Below are 19,611 nucleotides of genomic sequence, written 5' to 3' on the forward strand. Positions count from 1 at the left end.
TCAGGCAGTGCTGCTTTCCGTTGAAAAAGCTGCGGCAGCAGTTTAATCTAGCCAGTCGGGAAAGCACGTGTAGCAACACAGCAGATTCTTGAGAAAGCGCAAACTGTCTATCTCTAATATGTGGGACTTACCAAGTTTCCTGGGACGCTTGTTGCAACGTGCCTCGGTAGCGCAGTAGGTAGCGCGTAAGTCTCATAATCTTAAGGTCGTGAGTTCGATCCTCACCCGGGGCATTTAATTTGCTGTACATCATGGCTGAATTAACGGCGCTGCTGTTGCTAGGGAACGAACTTAATTGTCGTTTGTTATCCCCAAGGAGTCCACGCCTCAGCGTAAAAATGTTTACTTCCAATTATGGCAAGGTACAACTTTGATCTTTCTCCTCCCCTGTTATGAGTAAAATATGATGCAAACAGCAATGAATAGTCAGTTTCGAGCTGTGCGCCATGCCAGTCTGCACGCACAAATACGCTCGCAAACAGAGAGCACCACTGAGTCCGGATTCAGCACGAAATGCGGGAGGAGAGGGAGTAAATCTCACGTTTACCGAGCAAATCCGGTGTGGTCTAGTGGCTAGGATACCTGGCTTTCACCCAGGAGGCCCGGGTTCGATTCCGGTACCGGAAGAGAAGTTTTTGCGCACACGTCCCTCCATGTTTTGGCCTTCCAACCTTCGTTTGTCGCCCTCCTTCCGGAGCTTCAACCGAACGTAATCGGGGAAAACAGGCACAAGATGCAATTACTGTCAGCACCGGGATAAAGGCAGAAGAGGCACTAGTCCGCTGTTGGGCTGCTACCAGCGTCAGTGGGAAGTCGGTGAAGTGGCCAGTTGCGCCAGAAGCCAGCAATTACCGTAGTACGCCTACACACGCGTTCCAATTATTCACATTGCTTGCAGCCGCTCCACCCACAACGGGCATGAGCCCGGATAGCTCAGTCGGTAGAGCATTAGGCTTTTAATCTAAGGGTCCAGGGTTCGAGTCCCTGTCCGGGCGAAGATTTTTAACGCTTCCGTAATGGCTCGTCTCGTAGCGCTGGTAGCCCTGCCGTAATCAGTGCACAGAGTTCGTTTCCTGTCAACATTCTGCGCAGACCGGTTAGATTTTTCACGATTCGAGGGAAGCTTCAGATACGAGCAGTCGTGGCCGAGTGGTTAAGGCGTCTGACTAGAAATCAGATTCCCTCTGGGAGCGTAGGTTCGAGTCCTACCGACTGCGTCCGTTTTTCTTTTCTTTTTTTCTTTAGGAAGGAGGAGCAGAAAATTTCGCGGTTTGCCTGTCGTTTTGGTACCTCGCCACACCTCACCTCTCACAGTCGTTTATAGCGCCTGTCCTTTTGATAAGGGCGAATTCCAAGCGTCAGCTTTCGCGTCAGCCGAGCAAAGTCGGGACAAGTCGGGACATACTACAGGATGGCCTGCGTGGAGCAACGACGGAAAGAAAACGTTAATTTAACAGCACGTGGCTCACATACTCATACGCAAAAAGTTTCGCCCGTTGCGGTGGCCGGGAATCGAACCCGGATCAACTGCTTGGAAGGCAACTATGCTCACCATTACACCACCACCGCACAGCCGCTGCTCGCAACGCCGCGCTGTGTCGGCTTCCCGCCCGCCGCCAGCGGCCCACGGTGATAGTAGCTGTAGGCGCTTTACGAGGTAGGAGGGTGCATCCACACGCATTCGGGTAGCGCCTCCACGCACGCTGCGTCTTTGGGCAAGACTCGTCGCCGCGGCCGCAACGTTACTCACACGATAGTGATGAGCGGTCGCTATAAGGCAGTGTAGTGGGGGACTCCGCGTGTGTAGCACTTTTTTCGGTCGTATCCGACGTCGCTGGGTGGCAATCCCACTTTCCCTGCAGACAGCTGCTCGGGAATATGCTCGGCAAGCACGGACGTCATCGGACGTCCGCCCCCAACAAGTGCAACTAACAAAATGAGAACAACAACTAAAAAAGTGGTAGGTTGTTCGCCTACCACGCGGGCGGCCCGGCTTCGATTCCCGGCCGATGCATCGTTTTGCTGTTCTCGCTATAATGCCGCCGCGCCGATTGCCCGCTTGAGCTGCGTCAGCCTCAGGAATGTGTAGCAGGATTCGCTGTGAGAAGAACCAAACACGCAGCACGCAAGAGGCCGTACTTGGACGGTCGCGTGCTATTTCTGAACTCTAGCGTCGGCCTGGCCCTACAGGCCGCTGTGTCCAGGTGCCGCAAGGGCGATGTACTGTTACCTCAGGCAGTGCTGCTTTCCGTTGAAAAAGCTGCGGCAGCAGTTTAATCTAGCCAGTCGGGAAAGCACGTGTAGCAACACAGCAGATTCTTGAGAAAGCGCAAACTGTCTATCTCTAATATGTGGGACTTACCAAGTTTCCTGGGACGCTTGTTGCAACGTGCCTCGGTAGCGCAGTAGGTAGCGCGTAAGTCTCATAATCTTAAGGTCGTGAGTTCGATCCTCACCCGGGGCATTTAATTTGCTGTACATCATGGCTGAATTAACGGCGCTGCTGTTGCTAGGGAACGAACTTAATTGTCGTTTGTTATCCCCAAGGAGTCCACGCCTCAGCGTAAAAATGTTTACTTCCAATTATGGCAAGGTACAACTTTGATCTTTCTCCTCCCCTGTTATGAGTAAAATATGATGCAAACAGCAATGAATAGTCAGTTTCGAGCTGTGCGCCATGCCAGTCTGCACGCACAAATACGCTCGCAAACAGAGAGCACCACTGAGTCCGGATTCAGCACGAAATGCGGGAGGAGAGGGAGTAAATCTCACGTTTACCGAGCAAATCCGGTGTGGTCTAGTGGCTAGGATACCTGGCTTTCACCCAGGAGGCCCGGGTTCGATTCCCGGTACCGGAAGAGAAGTTTTTGCGCACACGTCCCTCCATGTTTTGGCCTTCCAACCTTCGTTTGTCGCCCTCCTTCCGGAGCTTCAACCGAACGTAATCGGGGAAAACAGGCACAAGATGCAATTACTGTCAGCACCGGGATAAAGGCAGAAGAGGCACTAGTCCGCTGTTGGGCTGCTACCAGCGTCAGTGGGAAGTCGGTGAAGTGGCCAGTTGCGCCAGAAGCCAGCAATTACCGTAGTACGCCTACACACGCGTTCCAATTATTCACATTGCTTGCAGCCGCTCCACCCACAACGGGCATGAGCCCGGATAGCTCAGTCGGTAGAGCATTAGGCTTTTAACCTAAGGGTCCAGGGTTCGAGTCCCTGTCCGGGCGAAGATTTTTAACGCTTCCGTAATGGCTCGTCTCGTAGCGCTGGTAGCCCTGCCGTAATCAGTGCACAGAGTTCGTTTCCTGTCAACATTCTGCGCAGACCGGTTAGATTTTTCACGATTCGAGGGAAGCTTCAGATACGAGCAGTCGTGGCCGAGTGGTTAAGGCGTCTGACTAGAAATCAGATTCCCTCTGGGAGCGTAGGTTCGAGTCCTACCGACTGCGTCCGTTTTTCTTTTCTTTTTTTCTTTAGGAAGGAGGAGCAGAAAATTTCGCGGTTTGCCTGTCGTTTTGGTACCTCGCCACACCTCACCTCTCACAGTCGTTTATAGCGCCTGTCCTTTTGATAAGGGCGAATTCCAAGCGTCAGCTTTCGCGTCAGCCGAGCAAAGTCGGGACAAGTCGGGACATACTACAGGATGGCCTGCGTGGAGCAACGACGGAAAGAAAACGTTAATTTAACAGCACGTGGCTCACATACTCATACGCAAAAAGTTTCGCCCGTTGCGGTGGCCGGGAATCGAACCCGGATCAACTGCTTGGAAGGCAACTATGCTCACCATTACACCACCACCGCACAGCCGCTGCTCGCAACGCCGCGCTGTGTCGGCTTCCCGCCCGCCGCCAGCGGCCCACGGTGATAGTAGCTGTAGGCGCTTTACGAGGTAGGAGGGTGCATCCACACGCATTCGGGTAGCGCCTCCACGCACGCTGCGTCTTTGGGCAAGACTCGTCGCCGCGGCCGCAACGTTACTCACACGATAGTGATGAGCGGTCGCTATAAGGCAGTGTAGTGGGGGACTCCGCGTGTGTAGCACTTTTTTCGGTCGTATCCGACGTCGCTGGGTGGCAATCCCACTTTCCCTGCAGACAGCTGCTCGGGAATATGCTCGGCAAGCACGGACGGCATCGGACGTCCGCCCCCAACAAGTGCAACTAACAAAATGAGAACAACAACTAAAAAAGTGGTAGGTTGTTCGCCTACCACGCGGGCGGCCCGGCTTCGATTCCCGGCCGATGCATCGTTTTGCTGTTCTCGCTATAATGCCGCCGCGCCGATTGCCCGCTTGAGCTGCGTCAGCCTCAGGAATGTGTAGCAGGATTCGCTGTGAGAAGAACCAAACACGCAGCACGCAAGAGGCCGTACTTGGACGGTCGCGTGCTATTTCTGAACTCTAGCGTCGGCCTGGCCCTACAGGCCGCTGTGTCCAGGTGCCGCAAGGGCGATGTACTGTTACCTCAGGCAGTGCTGCTTTCCGTTGAAAAAGCTGCGGCAGCAGTTTAATCTAGCCAGTCGGGAAAGCACGTGTAGCAACACAGCAGATTCTTGAGAAAGCGCAAACTGTCTATCTCTAATATGTGGGACTTACCAAGTTTCCTGGGACGCTTGTTGCAACGTGCCTCGGTAGCGCAGTAGGTAGCGCGTAAGTCTCATAATCTTAAGGTCGTGAGTTCGATCCTCACCCGGGGCATTTAATTTGCTGTACATCATGGCTGAATTAACGGCGCTGCTGTTGCTAGGGAACGAACTTAATTGTCGTTTGTTATCCCCAAGGAGTCCACGCCTCAGCGTAAAAATGTTTACTTCCAATTATGGCAAGGTACAACTTTGATCTTTCTCCTCCCCTGTTATGAGTAAAATATGATGCAAACAGCAATGAATAGTCAGTTTCGAGCTGTGCGCCATGCCAGTCTGCACGCACAAATACGCTCGCAAACAGAGAGCACCACTGAGTCCGGATTCAGCACGAAATGCGGGAGGAGAGGGAGTAAATCTCACGTTTACCGAGCAAATCCGGTGTGGTCTAGTGGCTAGGATACCTGGCTTTCACCCAGGAGGCCCGGGTTCGATTCCCGGTACCGGAAGAGAAGTTTTTGCGCACACGTCCCTCCATGTTTTGGCCTTCCAACCTTCGTTTGTCGCCCTCCTTCCGGAGCTTCAACCGAACGTAATCGGGGAAAACAGGCACAAGATGCAATTACTGTCAGCACCGGGATAAAGGCAGAAGAGGCACTAGTCCGCTGTTGGGCTGCTACCAGCGTCAGTGGGAAGTCGGTGAAGTGGCCAGTTGCGCCAGAAGCCAGCAATTACCGTAGTACGCCTACACACGCGTTCCAATTATTCACATTGCTTGCAGCCGCTCCACCCACAACGGGCATGAGCCCGGATAGCTCAGTCGGTAGAGCATTAGGCTTTTAATCTAAGGGTCCAGGGTTCGAGTCCCTGTCCGGGCGAAGATTTTTAACGCTTCCGTAATGGCTCGTCTCGTAGCGCTGGTAGCCCTGCCGTAATCAGTGCACAGAGTTCGTTTCCTGTCAACATTCTGCGCAGACCGGTTAGATTTTTCACGATTCGAGGGAAGCTTCAGATACGAGCAGTCGTGGCCGAGTGGTTAAGGCGTCTGACTAGAAATCAGATTCCCTCTGGGAGCGTAGGTTCGAGTCCTACCGACTGCGTCCGTTTTTCTTTTCTTTTTTTCTTTAGGAAGGAGGAGCAGAAAATTTCGCGGTTTGCCTGTCGTTTTGGTACCTCGCCACACCTCACCTCTCACAGTCGTTTATAGCGCCTGTCCTTTTGATAAGGGCGAATTCCAAGCGTCAGCTTTCGCGTCAGCCGAGCAAAGTCGGGACAAGTCGGGACATACTACAGGATGGCCTGCGTGGAGCAACGACGGAAAGAAAACGTTAATTTAACAGCACGTGGCTCACATACTCATACGCAAAAAGTTTCGCCCGTTGCGGTGGCCGGGAATCGAACCCGGATCAACTGCTTGGAAGGCAACTATGCTCACCATTACACCACCACCGCACAGCCGCTGCTCGCAACGCCGCGCTGTGTCGGCTTCCCGCCCGCCGCCAGCGGCCCACGGTGATAGTAGCTGTAGGCGCTTTACGAGGTAGGAGGGTGCATCCACACGCATTCGGGTAGCGCCTCCACGCACGCTGCGTCTTTGGGCAAGACTCGTCGCCGCGGCCGCAACGTTACTCACACGATAGTGATGAGCGGTCGCTATAAGGCAGTGTAGTGGGGGACTCCGCGTGTGTAGCACTTTTTTCGGTCGTATCCGACGTCGCTGGGTGGCAATCCCACTTTCCCTGCAGACAGCTGCTCGGGAATATGCTCGGCAAGCACGGACGGCATCGGACGTCCGCCCCCAACAAGTGCAACTAACAAAATGAGAACAACAACTAAAAAAGTGGTAGGTTGTTCGCCTACCACGCGGGCGGCCCGGCTTCGATTCCCGGCCGATGCATCGTTTTGCTGTTCTCGCTATAATGCCGCCGCGCCGATTGCCCGCTTGAGCTGCGTCAGCCTCAGGAATGTGTAGCAGGATTCGCTGTGAGAAGAACCAAACACGCAGCACGCAAGAGGCCGTACTTGGACGGTCGCGTGCTATTTCTGAACTCTAGCGTCGGCCTGGCCCTACAGGCCGCTGTGTCCAGGTGCCGCAAGGGCGATGTACTGTTACCTCAGGCAGTGCTGCTTTCCGTTGAAAAAGCTGCGGCAGCAGTTTAATCTAGCCAGTCGGGAAAGCACGTGTAGCAACACAGCAGATTCTTGAGAAAGCGCAAACTGTCTATCTCTAATATGTGGGACTTACCAAGTTTCCTGGGACGCTTGTTGCAACGTGCCTCGGTAGCGCAGTAGGTAGCGCGTAAGTCTCATAATCTTAAGGTCGTGAGTTCGATCCTCACCCGGGGCATTTAATTTGCTGTACATCATGGCTGAATTAACGGCGCTGCTGTTGCTAGGGAACGAACTTAATTGTCGTTTGTTATCCCCAAGGAGTCCACGCCTCAGCGTAAAAATGTTTACTTCCAATTATGGCAAGGTACAACTTTGATCTTTCTCCTCCCCTGTTATGAGTAAAATATGATGCAAACAGCAATGAATAGTCAGTTTCGAGCTGTGCGCCATGCCAGTCTGCACGCACAAATACGCTCGCAAACAGAGAGCACCACTGAGTCCGGATTCAGCACGAAATGCGGGAGGAGAGGGAGTAAATCTCACGTTTACCGAGCAAATCCGGTGTGGTCTAGTGGCTAGGATACCTGGCTTTCACCCAGGAGGCCCGGGTTCGATTCCCGGTACCGGAAGAGAAGTTTTTGCGCACACGTCCCTCCATGTTTTGGCCTTCCAACCTTCGTTTGTCGCCCTCCTTCCGGAGCTTCAACCGAACGTAATCGGGGAAAACAGGCACAAGATGCAATTACTGTCAGCACCGGGATAAAGGCAGAAGAGGCACTAGTCCGCTGTTGGGCTGCTACCAGCGTCAGTGGGAAGTCGGTGAAGTGGCCAGTTGCGCCAGAAGCCAGCAATTACCGTAGTACGCCTACACACGCGTTCCAATTATTCACATTGCTTGCAGCCGCTCCACCCACAACGGGCATGAGCCCGGATAGCTCAGTCGGTAGAGCATTAGGCTTTTAATCTAAGGGTCCAGGGTTCGAGTCCCTGTCCGGGCGAAGATTTTTAACGCTTCCGTAATGGCTCGTCTCGTAGCGCTGGTAGCCCTGCCGTAATCAGTGCACAGAGTTCGTTTCCTGTCAACATTCTGCGCAGACCGGTTAGATTTTTCACGATTCGAGGGAAGCTTCAGATACGAGCAGTCGTGGCCGAGTGGTTAAGGCGTCTGACTAGAAATCAGATTCCCTCTGGGAGCGTAGGTTCGAGTCCTACCGACTGCGTCCGTTTTTCTTTTCTTTTTTTCTTTAGGAAGGAGGAGCAGAAAATTTCGCGGTTTGCCTGTCGTTTTGGTACCTCGCCACACCTCACCTCTCACAGTCGTTTATAGCGCCTGTCCTTTTGATAAGGGCGAATTCCAAGCGTCAGCTTTCGCGTCAGCCGAGCAAAGTCGGGACAAGTCGGGACATACTACAGGATGGCCTGCGTGGAGCAACGACGGAAAGAAAACGTTAATTTAACAGCACGTGGCTCACATACTCATACGCAAAAAGTTTCGCCCGTTGCGGTGGCCGGGAATCGAACCCGGATCAACTGCTTGGAAGGCAACTATGCTCACCATTACACCACCACCGCACAGCCGCTGCTCGCAACGCCGCGCTGTGTCGGCTTCCCGCCCGCCGCCAGCGGCCCACGGTGATAGTAGCTGTAGGCGCTTTACGAGGTAGGAGGGTGCATCCACACGCATTCGGGTAGCGCCTCCACGCACGCTGCGTCTTTGGGCAAGACTCGTCGCCGCGGCCGCAACGTTACTCACACGATAGTGATGAGCGGTCGCTATAAGGCAGTGTAGTGGGGGACTCCGCGTGTGTAGCACTTTTTTCGGTCGTATCCGACGTCGCTGGGTGGCAATCCCACTTTCCCTGCAGACAGCTGCTCGGGAATATGCTCGGCAAGCACGGACGTCATCGGACGTCCGCCCCCAACAAGTGCAACTAACAAAATGAGAACAACAACTAAAAAAGTGGTAGGTTGTTCGCCTACCACGCGGGCGGCCCGGCTTCGATTCCCGGCCGATGCATCGTTTTGCTGTTCTCGCTATAATGCCGCCGCGCCGATTGCCCGCTTGAGCTGCGTCAGCCTCAGGAATGTGTAGCAGGATTCGCTGTGAGAAGAACCAAACACGCAGCACGCAAGAGGCCGTACTTGGACGGTCGCGTGCTATTTCTGAACTCTAGCGTCGGCCTGGCCCTACAGGCCGCTGTGTCCAGGTGCCGCAAGGGCGATGTACTGTTACCTCAGGCAGTGCTGCTTTCCGTTGAAAAAGCTGCGGCAGCAGTTTAATCTAGCCAGTCGGGAAAGCACGTGTAGCAACACAGCAGATTCTTGAGAAAGCGCAAACTGTCTATCTCTAATATGTGGGACTTACCAAGTTTCCTGGGACGCTTGTTGCAACGTGCCTCGGTAGCGCAGTAGGTAGCGCGTAAGTCTCATAATCTTAAGGTCGTGAGTTCGATCCTCACCCGGGGCATTTAATTTGCTGTACATCATGGCTGAATTAACGGCGCTGCTGTTGCTAGGGAACGAACTTAATTGTCGTTTGTTATCCCCAAGGAGTCCACGCCTCAGCGTAAAAATGTTTACTTCCAATTATGGCAAGGTACAACTTTGATCTTTCTCCTCCCCTGTTATGAGTAAAATATGATGCAAACAGCAATGAATAGTCAGTTTCGAGCTGTGCGCCATGCCAGTCTGCACGCACAAATACGCTCGCAAACAGAGAGCACCACTGAGTCCGGATTCAGCACGAAATGCGGGAGGAGAGGGAGTAAATCTCACGTTTACCGAGCAAATCCGGTGTGGTCTAGTGGCTAGGATACCTGGCTTTCACCCAGGAGGCCCGGGTTCGATTCCCGGTACCGGAAGAGAAGTTTTTGCGCACACGTCCCTCCATGTTTTGGCCTTCCAACCTTCGTTTGTCGCCCTCCTTCCGGAGCTTCAACCGAACGTAATCGGGGAAAACAGGCACAAGATGCAATTACTGTCAGCACCGGGATAAAGGCAGAAGAGGCACTAGTCCGCTGTTGGGCTGCTACCAGCGTCAGTGGGAAGTCGGTGAAGTGGCCAGTTGCGCCAGAAGCCAGCAATTACCGTAGTACGCCTACACACGCGTTCCAATTATTCACATTGCTTGCAGCCGCTCCACCCACAACGGGCATGAGCCCGGATAGCTCAGTCGGTAGAGCATTAGGCTTTTAATCTAAGGGTCCAGGGTTCGAGTCCCTGTCCGGGCGAAGATTTTTAACGCTTCCGTAATGGCTCGTCTCGTAGCGCTGGTAGCCCTGCCGTAATCAGTGCACAGAGTTCGTTTCCTGTCAACATTCTGCGCAGACCGGTTAGATTTTTCACGATTCGAGGGAAGCTTCAGATACGAGCAGTCGTGGCCGAGTGGTTAAGGCGTCTGACTAGAAATCAGATTCCCTCTGGGAGCGTAGGTTCGAGTCCTACCGACTGCGTCCGTTTTTCTTTTCTTTTTTTCTTTAGGAAGGAGGAGCAGAAAATTTCGCGGTTTGCCTGTCGTTTTGGTACCTCGCCACACCTCACCTCTCACAGTCGTTTATAGCGCCTGTCCTTTTGATAAGGGCGAATTCCAAGCGTCAGCTTTCGCGTCAGCCGAGCAAAGTCGGGACAAGTCGGGACATACTACAGGATGGCCTGCGTGGAGCAACGACGGAAAGAAAACGTTAATTTAACAGCACGTGGCTCACATACTCATACGCAAAAAGTTTCGCCCGTTGCGGTGGCCGGGAATCGAACCCGGATCAACTGCTTGGAAGGCAACTATGCTCACCATTACACCACCACCGCACAGCCGCTGCTCGCAACGCCGCGCTGTGTCGGCTTCCCGCCCGCCGCCAGCGGCCCACGGTGATAGTAGCTGTAGGCGCTTTACGAGGTAGGAGGGTGCATCCACACGCATTCGGGTAGCGCCTCCACGCACGCTGCGTCTTTGGGCAAGACTCGTCGCCGCGGCCGCAACGTTACTCACACGATAGTGATGAGCGGTCGCTATAAGGCAGTGTAGTGGGGGACTCCGCGTGTGTAGCACTTTTTTCGGTCGTATCCGACGTCGCTGGGTGGCAATCCCACTTTCCCTGCAGACAGCTGCTCGGGAATATGCTCGGCAAGCACGGACGGCATCGGACGTCCGCCCCCAACAAGTGCAACTAACAAAATGAGAACAACAACTAAAAAAGTGGTAGGTTGTTCGCCTACCACGCGGGCGGCCCGGCTTCGATTCCCGGCCGATGCATCGTTTTGCTGTTCTCGCTATAATGCCGCCGCGCCGATTGCCCGCTTGAGCTGCGTCAGCCTCAGGAATGTGTAGCAGGATTCGCTGTGAGAAGAACCAAACACGCAGCACGCAAGAGGCCGTACTTGGACGGTCGCGTGCTATTTCTGAACTCTAGCGTCGGCCTGGCCCTACAGGCCGCTGTGTCCAGGTGCCGCAAGGGCGATGTACTGTTACCTCAGGCAGTGCTGCTTTCCGTTGAAAAAGCTGCGGCAGCAGTTTAATCTAGCCAGTCGGGAAAGCACGTGTAGCAACACAGCAGATTCTTGAGAAAGCGCAAACTGTCTATCTCTAATATGTGGGACTTACCAAGTTTCCTGGGACGCTTGTTGCAACGTGCCTCGGTAGCGCAGTAGGTAGCGCGTAAGTCTCATAATCTTAAGGTCGTGAGTTCGATCCTCACCCGGGGCATTTAATTTGCTGTACATCATGGCTGAATTAACGGCGCTGCTGTTGCTAGGGAACGAACTTAATTGTCGTTTGTTATCCCCAAGGAGTCCACGCCTCAGCGTAAAAATGTTTACTTCCAATTATGGCAAGGTACAACTTTGATCTTTCTCCTCCCCTGTTATGAGTAAAATATGATGCAAACAGCAATGAATAGTCAGTTTCGAGCTGTGCGCCATGCCAGTCTGCACGCACAAATACGCTCGCAAACAGAGAGCACCACTGAGTCCGGATTCAGCACGAAATGCGGGAGGAGAGGGAGTAAATCTCACGTTTACCGAGCAAATCCGGTGTGGTCTAGTGGCTAGGATACCTGGCTTTCACCCAGGAGGCCCGGGTTCGATTCCCGGTACCGGAAGAGAAGTTTTTGCGCACACGTCCCTCCATGTTTTGGCCTTCCAACCTTCGTTTGTCGCCCTCCTTCCGGAGCTTCAACCGAACGTAATCGGGGAAAACAGGCACAAGATGCAATTACTGTCAGCACCGGGATAAAGGCAGAAGAGGCACTAGTCCGCTGTTGGGCTGCTACCAGCGTCAGTGGGAAGTCGGTGAAGTGGCCAGTTGCGCCAGAAGCCAGCAATTACCGTAGTACGCCTACACACGCGTTCCAATTATTCACATTGCTTGCAGCCGCTCCACCCACAACGGGCATGAGCCCGGATAGCTCAGTCGGTAGAGCATTAGGCTTTTAATCTAAGGGTCCAGGGTTCGAGTCCCTGTCCGGGCGAAGATTTTTAACGCTTCCGTAATGGCTCGTCTCGTAGCGCTGGTAGCCCTGCCGTAATCAGTGCACAGAGTTCGTTTCCTGTCAACATTCTGCGCAGACCGGTTAGATTTTTCACGATTCGAGGGAAGCTTCAGATACGAGCAGTCGTGGCCGAGTGGTTAAGGCGTCTGACTAGAAATCAGATTCCCTCTGGGAGCGTAGGTTCGAGTCCTACCGACTGCGTCCGTTTTTCTTTTCTTTTTTTCTTTAGGAAGGAGGAGCAGAAAATTTCGCGGTTTGCCTGTCGTTTTGGTACCTCGCCACACCTCACCTCTCACAGTCGTTTATAGCGCCTGTCCTTTTGATAAGGGCGAATTCCAAGCGTCAGCTTTCGCGTCAGCCGAGCAAAGTCGGGACAAGTCGGGACATACTACAGGATGGCCTGCGTGGAGCAACGACGGAAAGAAAACGTTAATTTAACAGCACGTGGCTCACATACTCATACGCAAAAAGTTTCGCCCGTTGCGGTGGCCGGGAATCGAACCCGGATCAACTGCTTGGAAGGCAACTATGCTCACCATTACACCACCACCGCACAGCCGCTGCTCGCAACGCCGCGCTGTGTCGGCTTCCCGCCCGCCGCCAGCGGCCCACGGTGATAGTAGCTGTAGGCGCTTTACGAGGTAGGAGGGTGCATCCACACGCATTCGGGTAGCGCCTCCACGCACGCTGCGTCTTTGGGCAAGACTCGTCGCCGCGGCCGCAACGTTACTCACACGATAGTGATGAGCGGTCGCTATAAGGCAGTGTAGTGGGGGACTCCGCGTGTGTAGCACTTTTTTCGGTCGTATCCGACGTCGCTGGGTGGCAATCCCACTTTCCCTGCAGACAGCTGCTCGGGAATATGCTCGGCAAGCACGGACGGCATCGGACGTCCGCCCCCAACAAGTGCAACTAACAAAATGAGAACAACAACTAAAAAAGTGGTAGGTTGTTCGCCTACCACGCGGGCGGCCCGGCTTCGATTCCCGGCCGATGCATCGTTTTGCTGTTCTCGCTATAATGCCGCCGCGCCGATTGCCCGCTTGAGCTGCGTCAGCCTCAGGAATGTGTAGCAGGATTCGCTGTGAGAAGAACCAAACACGCAGCACGCAAGAGGCCGTACTTGGACGGTCGCGTGCTATTTCTGAACTCTAGCGTCGGCCTGGCCCTACAGGCCGCTGTGTCCAGGTGCCGCAAGGGCGATGTACTGTTACCTCAGGCAGTGCTGCTTTCCGTTGAAAAAGCTGCGGCAGCAGTTTAATCTAGCCAGTCGGGAAAGCACGTGTAGCAACACAGCAGATTCTTGAGAAAGCGCAAACTGTCTATCTCTAATATGTGGGACTTACCAAGTTTCCTGGGACGCTTGTTGCAACGTGCCTCGGTAGCGCAGTAGGTAGCGCGTAAGTCTCATAATCTTAAGGTCGTGAGTTCGATCCTCACCCGGGGCATTTAATTTGCTGTACATCATGGCTGAATTAACGGCGCTGCTGTTGCTAGGGAACGAACTTAATTGCCGTTTGTTATCCCCAAGGAGTCCACGCCTCAGCGTAAAAATGTTTACTTCCAATTATGGCAAGGTACAACTTTGATCTTTCTCCTCCCCTGTTATGAGTAAAATATGATGCAAACAGCAATGAATAGTCAGTTTCGAGCTGTGCGCCATGCCAGTCTGCACGCACAAATACGCTCGCAAACAGAGAGCACCACTGAGTCCGGATTCAGCACGAAATGCGGGAGGAGAGGGAGTAAATCTCACGTTTACCGAGCAAATCCGGTGTGGTCTAGTGGCTAGGATACCTGGCTTTCACCCAGGAGGCCCGGGTTCGATTCCCGGTACCGGAAGAGAAGTTTTTGCGCACACGTCCCTCCATGTTTTGGCCTTCCAACCTTCGTTTGTCGCCCTCCTTCCGGAGCTTCAACCGAACGTAATCGGGGAAAACAGGCACAAGATGCAATTACTGTCAGCACCGGGATAAAGGCAGAAGAGGCACTAGTCCGCTGTTGGGCTGCTACCAGCGTCAGTGGGAAGTCGGTGAAGTGGCCAGTTGCGCCAGAAGCCAGCAATTACCGTAGTACGCCTACACACGCGTTCCAATTATTCACATTGCTTGCAGCCGCTCCACCCACAACGGGCATGAGCCCGGATAGCTCAGTCGGTAGAGCATTAGGCTTTTAATCTAAGGGTCCAGGGTTCGAGTCCCTGTCCGGGCGAAGATTTTTAACGCTTCCGTAATGGCTCGTCTCGTAGCGCTGGTAGCCCTGCCGTAATCAGTGCACAGAGTTCGTTTCCTGTCAACATTCTGCGCAGACCGGTTAGATTTTTCACGATTCGAGGGAAGCTTCAGATACGAGCAGTCGTGGCCGAGTGGTTAAGGCGTCTGACTAGAAATCAGATTCCCTCTGGGAGCGTAGGTTCGAGTCCTACCGACTGCGTCCGTTTTTCTTTTCTTTTTTTCTTTAGGAAGGAGGAGCAGAAAATTTCGCGGTTTGCCTGTCGTTTTGGTACCTCGCCACACCTCACCTCTCACAGTCGTTTATAGCGCCTGTCCTTTTGATAAGGGCGAATTCCAAGCGTCAGCTTTCGCGTCAGCCGAGCAAAGTCGGGACAAGTCGGGACATACTACAGGATGGCCTGCGTGGAGCAACGACGGAAAGAAAACGTTAATTTAACAGCACGTGGCTCACATACTCATACGCAAAAAGTTTCGCCCGTTGCGGTGGCCGGGAATCGAACCCGGATCAACTGCTTGGAAGGCAACTATGCTCACCATTACACCACCACCGCACAGCCGCTGCTCGCAACGCCGCGCTGTGTCGGCTTCCCGCCCGCCGCCAGCGGCCCACGGTGATAGTAGCTGTAGGCGCTTTACGAGGTAGGAGGGTGCATCCACACGCATTCGGGTAGCGCCTCCACGCACGCTGCGTCTTTGGGCAAGACTCGTCGCCGCGGCCGCAACGTTACTCACACGATAGTGATGAGCGGTCGCTATAAGGCAGTGTAGTGGGGGACTCCGCGTGTGTAGCACTTTTTTCGGTCGTATCCGACGTCGCTGGGTGGCAATCCCACTTTCCCTGCAGACAGCTGCTCGGGAATATGCTCGGCAAGCACGGACGGCATCGGACGTCCGCCCCCAACAAGTGCAACTAACAAAATGAGAACAACAACTAAAAAAGTGGTAGGTTGTTCGCCTACCACGCGGGCGGCCCGGCTTCGATTCCCGGCCGATGCATCGTTTTGCTGTTCTCGCTATAATGCCGCCGCGCCGATTGCCCGCTTGAGCTGCGTCAGCCTCAGGAATGTGTAGCAGGATTCGCTGTGAGAAGAACCAAACACGCAGCACGCAAGAGGCCGTACTTGGACGGTCGCGTGCTATTTCTGAACTCTAGCGTCGGCCTGGCCCTACAGGCCGCTGTGTCCAGGTGCCGCAAGGGCGATGTACTGTTACCTCAGGCAGTGCTGCTTTCCGTTGAAAAAGCTGCGGCAGCAGTTTAATCTAGCCAGTCGGGAAAGCACGTGTAGCAACACAGCAGATTCTTGAGAAAGCGCAAACTGTCTATCTCTAATATGTGGGACTTACCAAGTTTCCTGGGACGCTTGTTGCAACGTGCCTCGGTAGCGCAGTAGGTAGCGCGTAAGTCTCATAATCTTAAGGTCGTGAGTTCGATCCTCACCCGGGGCATTTAATTTGCTGTACATCATGGCTGAATTAACGGCGCTGCTGTTGCTAGGGAACGAACTTAATTGTCGTTTGTTATCCCCAAGGAGTCCACGCCTCAGCGTAAAAATGTTTACTTCCAATTATGGCAAGGTACAACTTTGATCTTTCTCCTCCCCTGTTATGAGTAAAATATGATGCAAACAGCAATGAATAGTCAGTTTCGAGCTGTGCGCCATGCCAGTCTGCACGCACAAATACGCTCGCAAACAGAGAGCACCACTGAGTCCGGATTCAGCACGAAATGCGGGAGGAGAGGGAGTAAATCTCACGTTTACCGAGCAAATCCGGTGTGGTCTAGTGGCTAGGATACCTGGCTTTCACCCAGGAGGCCCGGGTTCGATTCCCGGTACCGGAAGAGAAGTTTTTGCGCACACGTCCCTCCATGTTTTGGCCTTCCAACCTTCGTTTGTCGCCCTCCTTCCGGAGCTTCAACCGAACGTAATCGGGGAAAACAGGCACAAGATGCAATTACTGTCAGCACCGGGATAAAGGCAGAAGAGGCACTAGTCCGCTGTTGGGCTGCTACCAGCGTCAGTGGGAAGTCGGTGAAGTGGCCAGTTGCGCCAGAAGCCAGCAATTACCGTAGTACGCCTACACACGCGTTCCAATTATTCACATTGCTTGCAGCCGCTCCACCCACAACGGGCATGAGCCCGGATAGCTCAGTCGGTAGAGCATTAGGCTTTTAATCTAAGGGTCCAGGGTTCGAGTCCCTGTCCGGGCGAAGATTTTTAACGCTTCCGTAATGGCTCGTCTCGTAGCGCTGGTAGCCCTGCCGTAATCAGTGCACAGAGTTCGTTTCCTGTCAACATTCTGCGCAGACCGGTTAGATTTTTCACGATTCGAGGGAAGCTTCAGATACGAGCAGTCGTGGCCGAGTGGTTAAGGCGTCTGACTAGAAATCAGATTCCCTCTGGGAGCGTAGGTTCGAGTCCTACCGACTGCGTCCGTTTTTCTTTTCTTTTTTTCTTTAGGAAGGAGGAGCAGAAAATTTCGCGGTTTGCCTGTCGTTTTGGTACCTCGCCACACCTCACCTCTCACAGTCGTTTATAGCGCCTGTCCTTTTGATAAGGGCGAATTCCAAGCGTCAGCTTTCGCGTCAGCCGAGCAAAGTCGGGACAAGTCGGGACATACTACAGGATGGCCTGCGTGGAGCAACGACGGAAAGAAAACGTTAATTTAACAGCACGTGGCTCACATACTCATACGCAAAAAGTTTCGCCCGTTGCGGTGGCCGGGAATCGAACCCGGATCAACTGCTTGGAAGGCAACTATGCTCACCATTACACCACCACCGCACAGCCGCTGCTCGCAACGCCGCGCTGTGTCGGCTTCCCGCCCGCCGCCAGCGGCCCACGGTGATAGTAGCTGTAGGCGCTTTACGAGGTAGGAGGGTGCATCCACACGCATTCGGGTAGCGCCTCCACGCACGCTGCGTCTTTGGGCAAGACTCGTCGCCGCGGCCGCAACGTTACTCACACGATAGTGATGAGCGGTCGCTATAAGGCAGTGTAGTGGGGGACTCCGCGTGTGTAGCACTTTTTTCGGTCGTATCCGACGTCGCTGGGTGGCAATCCCACTTTCCCTGCAGACAGCTGCTCGGGAATATGCTCGGCAAGCACGGACGGCATCGGACGTCCGCCCCCAACAAGTGCAACTAACAAAATGAGAACAACAACTAAAAAAGTGGTAGGTTGTTCGCCTACCACGCGGGCGGCCCGGCTTCGATTCCCGGCCGATGCATCGTTTTGCTGTTCTCGCTATAATGCCGCCGCGCCGATTGCCCGCTTGAGCTGCGTCAGCCTCAGGAATGTGTAGCAGGATTCGCTGTGAGAAGAACCAAACACGCAGCACGCAAGAGGCCGTACTTGGACGGTCGCGTGCTATTTCTGAACTCTAGCGTCGGCCTGGCCCTACAGGCCGCTGTGTCCAGGTGCCGCAAGGGCGATGTACTGTTACCTCAGGCAGTGCTGCTTTCCGTTGAAAAAGCTGCGGCAGCAGTTTAATCTAGCCAGTCGGGAAAGCACGTGTAGCAACACAGCAGATTCTTGAGAAAGCGCAAACTGTCTATCTCTAATATGTGGGACTTACCAAGTTTCCTGGGACGCTTGTTGCAACGTGCCTCGGTAGCGCAGTAGGTAGCGCGTAAGTCTCATAATCTTAAGGTCGTGAGTTCGATCCTCACCCGGGGCATTTAATTTGCTGTACATCATGGCTGAATTAACGGCGCTGCTGTTGCTAGGGAACGAACTTAATTGTCGTTTGTTATCCCCAAGGAGTCCACGCCTCAGCGTAAAAATGTTTACTTCCAATTATGGCAAGGTACAACTTTGATCTTTCTCCTCCCCTGTTATGAGTAAAATATGATGCAAACAGCAATGAATAGTCAGTTTCGAGCTGTGCGCCATGCCAGTCTGCACGCACAAATACGCTCGCAAACAGAGAGCACCACTGAGTCCGGATTCAGCACGAAATGCGGGAGGAGAGGGAGTAAATCTCACGTTTACCGAGCAAATCCGGTGTGGTCTAGTGGCTAGGATACCTGGCTTTCACCCAGGAGGCCCGGGTTCGATTCCCGGTACCGGAAGAGAAGTTTTTGCGCACACGTCCCTCCATGTTTTGGCCTTCCAACCTTCGTTTGTCGCCCTCCTTCCGGAGCTTCAACCGAACGTAATCGGGGAAAACAGGCACAAGATGCAATTACTGTCAGCACCGGGATAAAGGCAGAAGAGGCACTAGTCCGCTGTTGGGCTGCTACCAGCGTCAGTGGGAAGTCGGTGAAGTGGCCAGTTGCGCCAGAAGCCAGCAATTACCGTAGTACGCCTACACACGCGTTCCAATTATTCACATTGCTTGCAGCCGCTCCACCCACAACGGGCATGAGCCCGGATAGCTCAGTCGGTAGAGCATTAGGCTTTTAACCTAAGGGTCCAGGGTTCGAGTCCCTGTCCGGGCGAAGATTTTTAACGCTTCCGTAATGGCTCGTCTCGTAGCGCTGGTAGCCCTGCCGTAATCAGTGCACAGAGTTCGTTTCCTGTCAACATTCTGCGCAGACCGGTTAGATTTTTCACGATTCGAGGGAAGCTTCAGATACGAGCAGTCGTGGCCGAGTGGTTAAGGCGTCTGACTAGAAATCAGATTCCCTCTGGGAGCGTAGGTTCGAGTCCTACCGACTGCGTCCGTTTTTCTTTTCTTTTTTTCTTTAGGAAGGAGGAGCAGAAAATTTCGCGGTTTGCCTGTCGTTTTGGTACCTCGCCACACCTCACCTCTCACAGTCGTTTATAGCGCCTGTCCTTTTGATAAGGGCGAATTCCAAGCGTCAGCTTTCGCGTCAGCCGAGCAAAGTCGGGACAAGTCGGGACATACTACAGGATGGCCTGCGTGGAGCAACGACGGAAAGAAAACGTTAATTTAACAGCACGTGGCTCACATACTCATACGCAAAAAGTTTCGCCCGTTGCGGTGGCCGGGAATCGAACCCGGATCAACTGCTTGGAAGGCAACTATGCTCACCATTACACCACCACCGCACAGCCGCTGCTCGCAACGCCGCGCTGTGTCGGCTTCCCGCCCGCCGCCAGCGGCCCACGGTGATAGTAGCTGTAGGCGCTTTACGAGGTAGGAGGGTGCATCCACACGCATTCGGGTAGCGCCTCCACGCACGCTGCGTCTTTGGGCAAGACTCGTCGCCGCGGCCGCAACGTTACTCACACGAT

The 19,611-nt window shown here is 53.8% G+C and overlaps 45 non-coding genes across 45 annotated transcripts; 36 read left to right on the forward strand and 9 right to left on the reverse strand.

The window, feature by feature from the left end:
- The first annotated feature begins 160 nt into the window (after positions 1-160).
- On the forward strand, positions 161-233 carry Trnam-cau (transfer RNA methionine (anticodon CAU)). Its single transcript has one exon. It is a non-coding gene; the product is annotated as a tRNA-Met (tRNA).
- Positions 234-555: 322 nt separating this feature from the next.
- On the forward strand, positions 556-626 carry Trnae-uuc (transfer RNA glutamic acid (anticodon UUC)). The gene has a single exon. It is a non-coding gene; the product is annotated as a tRNA-Glu (tRNA).
- A 296-nt stretch (positions 627-922) lies between these two features.
- Trnak-uuu (transfer RNA lysine (anticodon UUU)) lies at positions 923-995 on the forward strand. The gene has a single exon. It is a non-coding gene; the product is annotated as a tRNA-Lys (tRNA).
- Positions 996-1,135: 140 nt separating this feature from the next.
- On the forward strand, positions 1,136-1,217 carry Trnas-aga (transfer RNA serine (anticodon AGA)). The gene has a single exon. It is a non-coding gene; the product is annotated as a tRNA-Ser (tRNA).
- A 280-nt stretch (positions 1,218-1,497) lies between these two features.
- Positions 1,498-1,569, reverse strand: Trnag-ucc (transfer RNA glycine (anticodon UCC)). The gene has a single exon. It is a non-coding gene; the product is annotated as a tRNA-Gly (tRNA).
- An 822-nt stretch (positions 1,570-2,391) lies between these two features.
- Trnam-cau (transfer RNA methionine (anticodon CAU)) lies at positions 2,392-2,464 on the forward strand. Its single transcript has one exon. It is a non-coding gene; the product is annotated as a tRNA-Met (tRNA).
- Positions 2,465-2,786: 322 nt separating this feature from the next.
- Trnae-uuc (transfer RNA glutamic acid (anticodon UUC)) lies at positions 2,787-2,858 on the forward strand. Its single transcript has one exon. It is a non-coding gene; the product is annotated as a tRNA-Glu (tRNA).
- Positions 2,859-3,154: 296 nt separating this feature from the next.
- Trnak-uuu (transfer RNA lysine (anticodon UUU)) lies at positions 3,155-3,227 on the forward strand. Its single transcript has one exon. It is a non-coding gene; the product is annotated as a tRNA-Lys (tRNA).
- Positions 3,228-3,367: 140 nt separating this feature from the next.
- On the forward strand, positions 3,368-3,449 carry Trnas-aga (transfer RNA serine (anticodon AGA)). The gene has a single exon. It is a non-coding gene; the product is annotated as a tRNA-Ser (tRNA).
- Positions 3,450-3,729: 280 nt separating this feature from the next.
- Positions 3,730-3,801, reverse strand: Trnag-ucc (transfer RNA glycine (anticodon UCC)). The gene has a single exon. It is a non-coding gene; the product is annotated as a tRNA-Gly (tRNA).
- Positions 3,802-4,623: 822 nt separating this feature from the next.
- Trnam-cau (transfer RNA methionine (anticodon CAU)) lies at positions 4,624-4,696 on the forward strand. The gene has a single exon. It is a non-coding gene; the product is annotated as a tRNA-Met (tRNA).
- A 322-nt stretch (positions 4,697-5,018) lies between these two features.
- On the forward strand, positions 5,019-5,090 carry Trnae-uuc (transfer RNA glutamic acid (anticodon UUC)). The gene has a single exon. It is a non-coding gene; the product is annotated as a tRNA-Glu (tRNA).
- A 296-nt stretch (positions 5,091-5,386) lies between these two features.
- Trnak-uuu (transfer RNA lysine (anticodon UUU)) lies at positions 5,387-5,459 on the forward strand. The gene has a single exon. It is a non-coding gene; the product is annotated as a tRNA-Lys (tRNA).
- A 140-nt stretch (positions 5,460-5,599) lies between these two features.
- Positions 5,600-5,681, forward strand: Trnas-aga (transfer RNA serine (anticodon AGA)). The gene has a single exon. It is a non-coding gene; the product is annotated as a tRNA-Ser (tRNA).
- Positions 5,682-5,961: 280 nt separating this feature from the next.
- Trnag-ucc (transfer RNA glycine (anticodon UCC)) lies at positions 5,962-6,033 on the reverse strand. The gene has a single exon. It is a non-coding gene; the product is annotated as a tRNA-Gly (tRNA).
- An 822-nt stretch (positions 6,034-6,855) lies between these two features.
- Positions 6,856-6,928, forward strand: Trnam-cau (transfer RNA methionine (anticodon CAU)). Its single transcript has one exon. It is a non-coding gene; the product is annotated as a tRNA-Met (tRNA).
- A 322-nt stretch (positions 6,929-7,250) lies between these two features.
- Trnae-uuc (transfer RNA glutamic acid (anticodon UUC)) lies at positions 7,251-7,322 on the forward strand. Its single transcript has one exon. It is a non-coding gene; the product is annotated as a tRNA-Glu (tRNA).
- Positions 7,323-7,618: 296 nt separating this feature from the next.
- Positions 7,619-7,691, forward strand: Trnak-uuu (transfer RNA lysine (anticodon UUU)). The gene has a single exon. It is a non-coding gene; the product is annotated as a tRNA-Lys (tRNA).
- A 140-nt stretch (positions 7,692-7,831) lies between these two features.
- Positions 7,832-7,913, forward strand: Trnas-aga (transfer RNA serine (anticodon AGA)). The gene has a single exon. It is a non-coding gene; the product is annotated as a tRNA-Ser (tRNA).
- Positions 7,914-8,193: 280 nt separating this feature from the next.
- On the reverse strand, positions 8,194-8,265 carry Trnag-ucc (transfer RNA glycine (anticodon UCC)). Its single transcript has one exon. It is a non-coding gene; the product is annotated as a tRNA-Gly (tRNA).
- An 822-nt stretch (positions 8,266-9,087) lies between these two features.
- On the forward strand, positions 9,088-9,160 carry Trnam-cau (transfer RNA methionine (anticodon CAU)). The gene has a single exon. It is a non-coding gene; the product is annotated as a tRNA-Met (tRNA).
- Positions 9,161-9,482: 322 nt separating this feature from the next.
- Positions 9,483-9,554, forward strand: Trnae-uuc (transfer RNA glutamic acid (anticodon UUC)). The gene has a single exon. It is a non-coding gene; the product is annotated as a tRNA-Glu (tRNA).
- A 296-nt stretch (positions 9,555-9,850) lies between these two features.
- On the forward strand, positions 9,851-9,923 carry Trnak-uuu (transfer RNA lysine (anticodon UUU)). Its single transcript has one exon. It is a non-coding gene; the product is annotated as a tRNA-Lys (tRNA).
- Positions 9,924-10,063: 140 nt separating this feature from the next.
- On the forward strand, positions 10,064-10,145 carry Trnas-aga (transfer RNA serine (anticodon AGA)). The gene has a single exon. It is a non-coding gene; the product is annotated as a tRNA-Ser (tRNA).
- A 280-nt stretch (positions 10,146-10,425) lies between these two features.
- On the reverse strand, positions 10,426-10,497 carry Trnag-ucc (transfer RNA glycine (anticodon UCC)). Its single transcript has one exon. It is a non-coding gene; the product is annotated as a tRNA-Gly (tRNA).
- An 822-nt stretch (positions 10,498-11,319) lies between these two features.
- Trnam-cau (transfer RNA methionine (anticodon CAU)) lies at positions 11,320-11,392 on the forward strand. The gene has a single exon. It is a non-coding gene; the product is annotated as a tRNA-Met (tRNA).
- A 322-nt stretch (positions 11,393-11,714) lies between these two features.
- On the forward strand, positions 11,715-11,786 carry Trnae-uuc (transfer RNA glutamic acid (anticodon UUC)). Its single transcript has one exon. It is a non-coding gene; the product is annotated as a tRNA-Glu (tRNA).
- Positions 11,787-12,082: 296 nt separating this feature from the next.
- Positions 12,083-12,155, forward strand: Trnak-uuu (transfer RNA lysine (anticodon UUU)). The gene has a single exon. It is a non-coding gene; the product is annotated as a tRNA-Lys (tRNA).
- Positions 12,156-12,295: 140 nt separating this feature from the next.
- Positions 12,296-12,377, forward strand: Trnas-aga (transfer RNA serine (anticodon AGA)). Its single transcript has one exon. It is a non-coding gene; the product is annotated as a tRNA-Ser (tRNA).
- Positions 12,378-12,657: 280 nt separating this feature from the next.
- Trnag-ucc (transfer RNA glycine (anticodon UCC)) lies at positions 12,658-12,729 on the reverse strand. The gene has a single exon. It is a non-coding gene; the product is annotated as a tRNA-Gly (tRNA).
- Positions 12,730-13,551: 822 nt separating this feature from the next.
- On the forward strand, positions 13,552-13,624 carry Trnam-cau (transfer RNA methionine (anticodon CAU)). Its single transcript has one exon. It is a non-coding gene; the product is annotated as a tRNA-Met (tRNA).
- Positions 13,625-13,946: 322 nt separating this feature from the next.
- Trnae-uuc (transfer RNA glutamic acid (anticodon UUC)) lies at positions 13,947-14,018 on the forward strand. Its single transcript has one exon. It is a non-coding gene; the product is annotated as a tRNA-Glu (tRNA).
- Positions 14,019-14,314: 296 nt separating this feature from the next.
- Trnak-uuu (transfer RNA lysine (anticodon UUU)) lies at positions 14,315-14,387 on the forward strand. The gene has a single exon. It is a non-coding gene; the product is annotated as a tRNA-Lys (tRNA).
- A 140-nt stretch (positions 14,388-14,527) lies between these two features.
- Trnas-aga (transfer RNA serine (anticodon AGA)) lies at positions 14,528-14,609 on the forward strand. Its single transcript has one exon. It is a non-coding gene; the product is annotated as a tRNA-Ser (tRNA).
- Positions 14,610-14,889: 280 nt separating this feature from the next.
- Positions 14,890-14,961, reverse strand: Trnag-ucc (transfer RNA glycine (anticodon UCC)). Its single transcript has one exon. It is a non-coding gene; the product is annotated as a tRNA-Gly (tRNA).
- An 822-nt stretch (positions 14,962-15,783) lies between these two features.
- On the forward strand, positions 15,784-15,856 carry Trnam-cau (transfer RNA methionine (anticodon CAU)). Its single transcript has one exon. It is a non-coding gene; the product is annotated as a tRNA-Met (tRNA).
- A 322-nt stretch (positions 15,857-16,178) lies between these two features.
- Trnae-uuc (transfer RNA glutamic acid (anticodon UUC)) lies at positions 16,179-16,250 on the forward strand. The gene has a single exon. It is a non-coding gene; the product is annotated as a tRNA-Glu (tRNA).
- A 296-nt stretch (positions 16,251-16,546) lies between these two features.
- On the forward strand, positions 16,547-16,619 carry Trnak-uuu (transfer RNA lysine (anticodon UUU)). The gene has a single exon. It is a non-coding gene; the product is annotated as a tRNA-Lys (tRNA).
- Positions 16,620-16,759: 140 nt separating this feature from the next.
- Trnas-aga (transfer RNA serine (anticodon AGA)) lies at positions 16,760-16,841 on the forward strand. Its single transcript has one exon. It is a non-coding gene; the product is annotated as a tRNA-Ser (tRNA).
- A 280-nt stretch (positions 16,842-17,121) lies between these two features.
- Positions 17,122-17,193, reverse strand: Trnag-ucc (transfer RNA glycine (anticodon UCC)). The gene has a single exon. It is a non-coding gene; the product is annotated as a tRNA-Gly (tRNA).
- Positions 17,194-18,015: 822 nt separating this feature from the next.
- Positions 18,016-18,088, forward strand: Trnam-cau (transfer RNA methionine (anticodon CAU)). The gene has a single exon. It is a non-coding gene; the product is annotated as a tRNA-Met (tRNA).
- Positions 18,089-18,410: 322 nt separating this feature from the next.
- On the forward strand, positions 18,411-18,482 carry Trnae-uuc (transfer RNA glutamic acid (anticodon UUC)). The gene has a single exon. It is a non-coding gene; the product is annotated as a tRNA-Glu (tRNA).
- Positions 18,483-18,778: 296 nt separating this feature from the next.
- On the forward strand, positions 18,779-18,851 carry Trnak-uuu (transfer RNA lysine (anticodon UUU)). The gene has a single exon. It is a non-coding gene; the product is annotated as a tRNA-Lys (tRNA).
- Positions 18,852-18,991: 140 nt separating this feature from the next.
- Trnas-aga (transfer RNA serine (anticodon AGA)) lies at positions 18,992-19,073 on the forward strand. Its single transcript has one exon. It is a non-coding gene; the product is annotated as a tRNA-Ser (tRNA).
- A 280-nt stretch (positions 19,074-19,353) lies between these two features.
- Trnag-ucc (transfer RNA glycine (anticodon UCC)) lies at positions 19,354-19,425 on the reverse strand. The gene has a single exon. It is a non-coding gene; the product is annotated as a tRNA-Gly (tRNA).
- Between the last annotated feature and the right edge of the window lie 186 nt (positions 19,426-19,611).

This window comes from Schistocerca cancellata, unplaced genomic scaffold (genome assembly GCF_023864275.1).
Source record: "Schistocerca cancellata isolate TAMUIC-IGC-003103 unplaced genomic scaffold, iqSchCanc2.1 HiC_scaffold_544, whole genome shotgun sequence".
Classification (NCBI taxonomy): domain Eukaryota; kingdom Metazoa; phylum Arthropoda; class Insecta; order Orthoptera; family Acrididae; genus Schistocerca; species Schistocerca cancellata.